Genomic DNA, 8,063 nt, shown 5'->3' with positions numbered 1-8,063 from the left:
CAACTCTGACGTTGGGTGATTTTATTTCAGTTGATACTTACGAACAAAAATTTTAGACAAAATGCAAATTTCTCTCCTTTAAACTAAAATGGACAGAACACAAAGGAATAGTATATTTAAAATATGGAGAGAAAACAACTGTTAGTTGTTAGTATGGAAATCCTAACCTTACAAATTTGTCATTTAGGCAAGAAGTGACATAAAGATATACCAGACAAAAACGAAGAAAATTTACCGTGTACTGAATCTCAATGAAATAAGCACTCAAAATGTACTCCCATAAAAAGAAAAACAGATAGAGAAGACAGGACCTTGGTAGGGATGCTGGCTAACTTCAAATCAGTTACGCCTGTTAAATTTTCAGTGCAACCACTTAAGAATAGAAACACTAAATGTATTTTCCAAATCAATAGAGGGAAAAGAAGAGAATAAAGAAATTTGATTAATCTAATGAAAGGCAGGAAGGGGGGAAAATAAGCAAAGAAAAGAGAAAACCATAGAAAAGAGAAAGCATTAAATTTAAAGGTGAATTATATCTGTCTAAATGAATCAAAAATCATAAGAAACAAACAGGTAAAATATGATTTATGGTTACCTATATAGGTGGCGAAATACAAGACACGGTTTAGAGGGAGAGACATGAGCTTCCAGTTATTAATTACATCTAAGGAGAGAGAAGCTGCTTCAACTCACCCTGTGATATTTCATTTCCTAAAAAAAGTTTAAATCAAACATGGAAAAATATTAACATTTTTAATCCAGATGGTGGGTACATAGGCATCTTTTGAATATTTGAAATAATTCAAAGACAAAAAAGGAAAGAAATCAGAACACCACAAACTCACATGAAAGTTTTGGGTTTTTTTTCTTTTTTTTTCTTTTCAAAATAAACCAGTTTCTGGGACATAGTTCTTGATTAGTACAGATTCGGTCAAACATTTATTTTCTCTGAAGTCTGTAATGCCCGCATCTATAGGAGCAGGGTTCCAGATTATGTAAATTTGTGTTATTTTCATTTTTGCCCTGGTGAGCCTGAGTCATGAAAAGCCCTCAGTCATTAGAGAAATAGTCTGTGTCCCTTCTGTTCTTCAATGGAAAATTGAACTAATATATTTTAGGAAAATTCTGAAAAGTGTTCAAACAAAATAATTTTTCCTGTTAATCTGGAATTAAGTAGAAATTAAATTAACCATAGCTTTGCACTCCTTGAAGGTTCAAGGTTTTGCAAATTTTTCTGTTAAGCTAAGTGGATTAGATACAAATTGCCCTCTGCCTCATGCAATGTACTTAGTTCTGCCAATAAAAACTCCTATGTAATGCAATATTATGATATTATATGCCCAATTCACACTTGCTGTGCTTTTATGTCCTAGGAATTTGCAGTATGAAAATGATTTCATATTTTCAACGATAATATGATTTATTTATTGAGCACCTACTATATGCTGGAAAAAATATGCACACACTCTAGTCATTTTAACACTCTAACCAGGAAATGCCTGCCTTCAACTATGAGAGAACTGAGTTTCCAAAACCTTCAGTCAGATATCGATGTTATGTATACAACTGATGTTGTTTGGAGCCAAGATTTGGATCAGACTCTGTCCACAGAATTATACCTTTGCACAGAGACCCTTGAAAAGAAAGTTCCACTGCTCTTCTTCACTAACAAATTATCCCCATGGACAGTGAAGCTATGGGATGCGTTTTCTCATAACTAACTTAACTTGGATTTTTGGGGGAGTATTTGAGCAATCATTCTGTTATTTGGGGCTTTGGTAATTTCCCAGGTTCTGCATAGCAGGTCGAATAAGAGTGATGAAGTGAATATTTTCCCTTCTACTACACATTTGGTTTCTCTGCCCTGCTGACTTTAGCTTTCAGTGATCGGCCACTCCAAGAAATGTTAGGCACTGGGAAAATGGATTCATAACCCCCACAACTTGCTAAAGACAAAAAAATCAGTAACAACAAAAGAGAACTCCACTTTAATGATGGAGGAAGTGAGGGAAACTTTCTCTCTTCACTAAGGAAGTAAGAAAATCAAATAGGCTGCCTAGAGTCCCGGGATGAGGTCTGGAAAGGAGCGGGGAGAGAGGGCTATTAGACAAGCACACACTGAATTTGGGGACGCTTCCAGCTAATGCTCGAAATGGACACCCTGGTCTCACTGCTCCCCACTTCACTAGCTTTTGTCATCTCATTTATGTCAGAATGTGTTTATCGTTACTGAAGCATTCAAAGGAGTTTGGATTTGGAATATGGAAGAAAGCCATGGGATTAAGGAGATGAGTTTTTGAGGAGCTTATAGGAAGACGTAAAGTTGCGAAAGTGAGAAGACCATGAGAGAAAAAACTGACCAGCAGACTCAGGAGCGTTGACACAGGAAGGAACCTGAGTACAGTCTGCTTTATTTCTGATCAGGAGATGAGTGCTTCTTCCTCCTTATGTTGGGAATGCTTCAAAGTGTGGCTCTCCCCTTGAAATTGAAGAGCTTCTATTTTGCCCTGTCAGAAGGTTATTTTTAGTACTTTCTGAAATGCCAGCTTGTGTATTAGTAAAAGGAATGCTAGCTGCTATAACAGACAAACCCCCAAATCTTCGGGGCTTCACACAATAGAAGTTTCTTTCTCCTTCATATGAAGTCCAAAACTGGTGTTCATTATTGACGAGTGGATCTCTTTTGAGCAGGGATGAAGGTACTTAGCCTCCTTCCATCGTGTGGTTTTGTCATTTTCAACTCGTGGCTTTTAAGACGACTCTGCTATCTGCCTCACATGGAGGGGTGGAGGATGGGGATCGTGCCTGAGGGCTTATGACCAGGATTGAAAGTGGTCCACTACATCCTGGCCACACTTGACTGTAAGGTTACCGTGAGTTTTGCAAGAAGGAGAAACTGTCTTCCTGGAAGAATTTGCCAAATTCGTTGAAAACTTCCAAATAAGTATTCTTGTGTCCTCACTGATGTCTGGTATTCTATTATTAAGTGTCTTTACAACTGGTTCTCACCTCTGCTGACATATAAATTACAGAAGTAGGAATTTGAGACGTTGATGGGTATTTATTCCTTACTATAAATTACTGCTTTTTAATTTGCGAGTCATAACCCATTAGCAGGTTTTGAAATCAATTTAATAAGTCAAGTTATGAGCTGCTTTTTACAAAGATGAAAAAGGGCAGAATAAAAAGTCTCAGTGCAATACATAAAGTACAGGTAAATATTGTTTTGTATTACTTTTGTTTCAATTATATATACAGATATATAAAATATATAATATTTATATTAAATCACACATGCAATATCTAATTGCATATAATGTATATAAAACACAAAATATACACTAATATCATTGAAACAAAAGCTATATACTATCTACCTATACATATGTGGATTAATAAGTCTGCTGTAATATGTTTTTCTTCCTATAGTTGTATAAAAAATGCAAAATAATAGTGTAACTAGCTTACCACACCTTTTCATTCAAAGGTAGGACTTAACAGTGGACTGGGGAATAAAATTAACCTATCCTACGTCACAATTTTGCTTGGGGTTGTAGTACGAACAGAGTGAAACAGAGCACTTATTTAAGTTTCAATATTCCCTGAATTTTCTTTTTCCACTAGGTAACAAGGACAGGGTAAGAGATTTGTGAAACATCCTAAGAAATCATCACATTTCTACACAACGCAAAGGATGAGTTGGTAGCAGAATTGCAAACTTAACTCCCAATCTGTTTGCCTTCTGTTAGTTTTGGATAGATACTTTTTTTTTTTTAAATCGTTGTTTCAAGAAGTATCAATATACATGCATAATATCAGTTCTGTCAACTAAAGTTCTTTAGATAAGCAGGTGGTTTTGGACCTTGCCTGGAGCAATAGCTTTTGATCATTTGGGGGCTACTGATGTACCCCAGGCAGCTCCAGTTAAACAGTTATTTGTAGCAATTTAAATACACACCTTTATACTATATCTTTAATCTTTTTGCACTTATAATAGGCTCACAGTATGAGAATATTTGAAAAGATTTTTCCCCCACAGTTACACTTCACCTTTTTCTTTCTGGGGACATACGTAGTAGTTTTTTTCTTTTTCTGTGTGAATATAATTGAGATTATACATAAGCATGAATAGTTAATAAATTTAATTATAGATAAGCCTAGTAAAATCATTTGGAATGGTTCTTATTAGAAGCTATACTCAACTAACTGTTTTTATTTGGATCTAACATTTGAACCTAAAATCTGGAGTTCTTCAGGAACCCTGGAATAAGAGAGATAATTTATTTGACTCCATATATGGTTCAGGAAAAATGGAAGGTAACATATAAAGTGGCTAAGGAGAAGGAGGACACAAAGCCAAAGGACTGGTCAGGTTGGTCTCCACTCTGTTTTCACATTAAGGCTCAGATATTCCCAGTTTGTAGGATAGGACAGCTATAAAACCAATGATGCTACAGATAATTCCCATGTGGCATCTGATTGCATGGTGGGTCTCAAACACATCGCCGATTCTGGTGAGAGATGGAGGATGAGTTCCACAAGCAACTCTAGTGGCTGCATGAATTAGGAGAAAAGTGTATCAGTTTTGGGCACAAAGAGAAATGCTCCTGAATCCTGGTCCTGCCATTCATTGTAGTTGTGACAACAGTCAAATTATTTAACTTATCTATGCTTTGGTCTTCTCCCTTATAAACTAGGAATGATGACACTTTATTGGTCAGGGAAGTTTACTGTCAGTGACAGAGATCCCAATTCAGATTGGCTTAAACAGAAATAGAATTTTTTGTTTTTTTGGCCTGCCTAATAGAAAACCCAGAAGCACACAGCATCAGATTAGCTGTTTGATTTAGGGTCCTGTGTCTTCAAGGTCCCAGCTGTCTTTCTCTGCATCTCTCACAGTTTTGCTGTCACCTACTTTAGAGCTTGGATAGCATACAAGTTGTATTAATGGTAGCAACAGTGATCAGAAAACATCCAGGCCACACAGTTACATCCTAAATAAAACAGGGGGAAAAGAGCATGTTTTAGAAAATAGTTTCCATAGGAGAGTAGAAAACTCTCTCACCGAGAACTGTCCTATCTCTTCTTGCTATAAATCTGATCCTGTGACAGTCCCTGAAACAACCACTATGACCAGATGAGTGGGGTAAGCTGTTGGGGCCCAACTCTGAGACAGAGGGTCAGTCTGTCCTGCAAATAGTTTTCGGCGAACCTGAGTCTTCGAAAGAAGTCTAGGTTTTGTTTAGGAGAAACCTGTCCCCTCTCCCGTCCACACCTGCATCCCCTGAGTGGGAAAGACTCCAGGCCTGGTTGTTCAACACAAACATATCTTGAGGAGACCCTGCTCTGTCACTGACCCTTGGCCAATTCCTGGGAACATGACCCTTGGCCTGTTCCCTCTGTTACTAATTAATAAGGGCTTTTGTACACCTGAGGCACCCAATCATGCTATACCAAATTGTCAAGACAGTTTGTGCAGACACAGTGATTTCCGGTGGATACCGGACTAGGGGGTCTGGATTCGCGGAAATCATGGCCCGCCACATAGGGGAATGTACCTATGAAACCAGCCCTCAGTAAGAGACCTGGAGTCTGAGATTTAGGTAGGTGTCCTTGGGCAGAAACACTTTGCATGTCCTCCAGATCATTACTGGAGGAACAGCATATCCTGTGGGACTTCCATGAAGGAGGCCTTTAGAAACCTGTTCCCTGCAGATTCCACTGAGTGCTGCTTTCCCCCTTGCTGATCCTGCTTTGTGTCCTTCAGCTGAAATAAACGTTAGCCTGCGTCTAACTGTTTCTGGGTCCTGTGAACCCTTCTAGGGAATCATGGAAAGTGTGTGTGGTTGTGCTACCCCTGAAACCATCACCCTGCTGCATCTGGAGTCTAAACTAGGATTCTCTAGGTTAGGGGTAGACAAATTTTTTTTTTTTTTTTTAAGTTCCAGATGTTAGGGGGGAGGGTATAGCTCTGTGGTAGAGTGCATGCCTAGCATGCACTAGGTCTTGGGTTCAATTCCCAGTAATTCCAGTAGGAAAATAAGTAAATAAATAAACCTAATTACCTACCCCTCAAAATAAATAAATAAATAAATAAAAATTAAAAACAAAAAAGCTCCAGATCTTAAATACTTTATGCTTTGTGAGACCTACTGTCTTCCATGGCAACCTTGCTAGCAGTTGGAATGCAGTGAGAAAGCAGCCGTTTAGACAACTCATACACAAATGCGTGTGGCTGAGTTTCAATACAATCTTACAGATGCAACTGGGGAAGGGACAGGTTTGGGCCACACTGCAGTTTAATGGCTCTTGCTCCGGGTAGTGAGTCAGATTCTTGGCTTTGTCCAAAGGTGGCTTCCTAGAGTGTGATGATCAGACCAAATTTAACTTGGAAGTGTTAACTTCTCACAACAAAATAAATGTACAATGGAGGGTAACAAATAAAAATATATATTAATCACAATGGTCTGTAACACGTATGTTTACTGCGGGGCCAGAATTACACAGGCGCCTTATCTGGGAGCAGAATAAGTTCTCAGTCAGCCTATCTGGTGCTTCTCATCCCCCTGGGGGGTATCTTCCTAGCCATCAAACCATAATCAAGGCTTGGAAAGGAATTTGGCTGGCATTTACCTTTGGGACTTCACACTTTTTCTCTCTGTGTGGCCTGAGAATTCCCCTGGGAGCAGAGCCATCAACATCCTTAATTCCTCATTAATTGGTTGAAGGTTTTGCCCTCCAACTATTTCCTTAATACTTTAATTGAATTTTAAGCAGACTTTAAACTACTTTTATTGAACTTCAAGGGATAGTAAACAAAACCAGGGATGTTGCTAGATCATGGTTTCTGAGTTTATGACACGCCCTGAGACATTCGTTTCTCGGAAATAGGTGTTTGTTTAATGGCCTCTTGCCTGGTTCTCTTCTAGGGAGCAATTCAGAACAATAGACTAATGGAGTGGGGTTTGGCGGAGTCACTCAGCTGTCTCTGCAGTGAGGGGGGTGGCCCTCTTTCCATGCAGTGGATGCCTGAGAGGTGATTTGCGAGGTGCTGCCCAGGCAAATAAACTTGTCTCAGGCCCCTAATTTTATCACCTGGTAATATTTCTTCCCCATGATTTTGACAACTGATGTTAGCATGTGGCGGGAGAATTCAGGTTTTTTTCCCTACCTGTGCAAAGACAACTTCCAGTCAACTTTAATTGCTTGGAACACACGAAAAGGCTCACTCTGAGAAGAGTGAATGTTCCTTTTTTGGTCTAGATTATTCTGTTTTCTATAGGTCCCTATAGAAGACTGTTACAGTCTCCTCATCAGTAAAATGGAGATCATGATTGTACCTGTGCAATCGGTATTTTGAATGTAAATTGTAGTAAAGAATAACCTTTGTTTTGTTGGAGGTTTACAGGGACACCATGACCTAGCCCAAGGGGATGGCTGCAAGAACAAAGAATGCTGGCAGCAAGAAGATTACAGCAATCAACAACACCCACTCCCTTATTTTCCCTCCCCCCTCCCTTATTTTTTTTGTATAAAAGGAGCCTGTTATCTGACTAGAGCAGGATGGTTCTCCAAGACAGTAGTCTGCCATCCTCTCAGTCTGCCAGCTTTTGGAATAAAGTCGCTATTCCTTGCCCCAACACCTCGTCTACCGATTTATTGGCCTGTCCTGCAGCGAGAATGAGTTTGGACTCGGCAACAAAATGAACTAATACAAGTAAACTATTAGTATAATGCCTGGTGCATAGTAAATAGTTAATATATAATGGCAAAAAAGAAAAAAAAAAAAAAAAGGCTGTAAGAGGCACCCAAAACACTAATATCTTGAAAATTTCCTACTAAATTTTTTAATGCTTCAGACCAAATACACAATCTGAGCCTAAAGCTACAACTGCTATTGCTTTGTTTTTTGGGTTTGTACGTATGTATGTATGTATGTATGTATGTATGTATGTATGTATGTATTTTCTGGAGAGGTGTTGTACTTAATTCCTCTAGAAATCCTTACAAAACCAAATCTGGGGTAGTAGCCGGCCCCCACCACCCACCCCAATGCGCAATGG

This window comes from Camelus bactrianus, chromosome 20 (genome assembly GCF_048773025.1).
Source record: "Camelus bactrianus isolate YW-2024 breed Bactrian camel chromosome 20, ASM4877302v1, whole genome shotgun sequence".
NCBI lineage: Eukaryota > Metazoa > Chordata > Mammalia > Artiodactyla > Camelidae > Camelus > Camelus bactrianus.
This window is presented reverse-complemented; position numbering follows the sequence as displayed.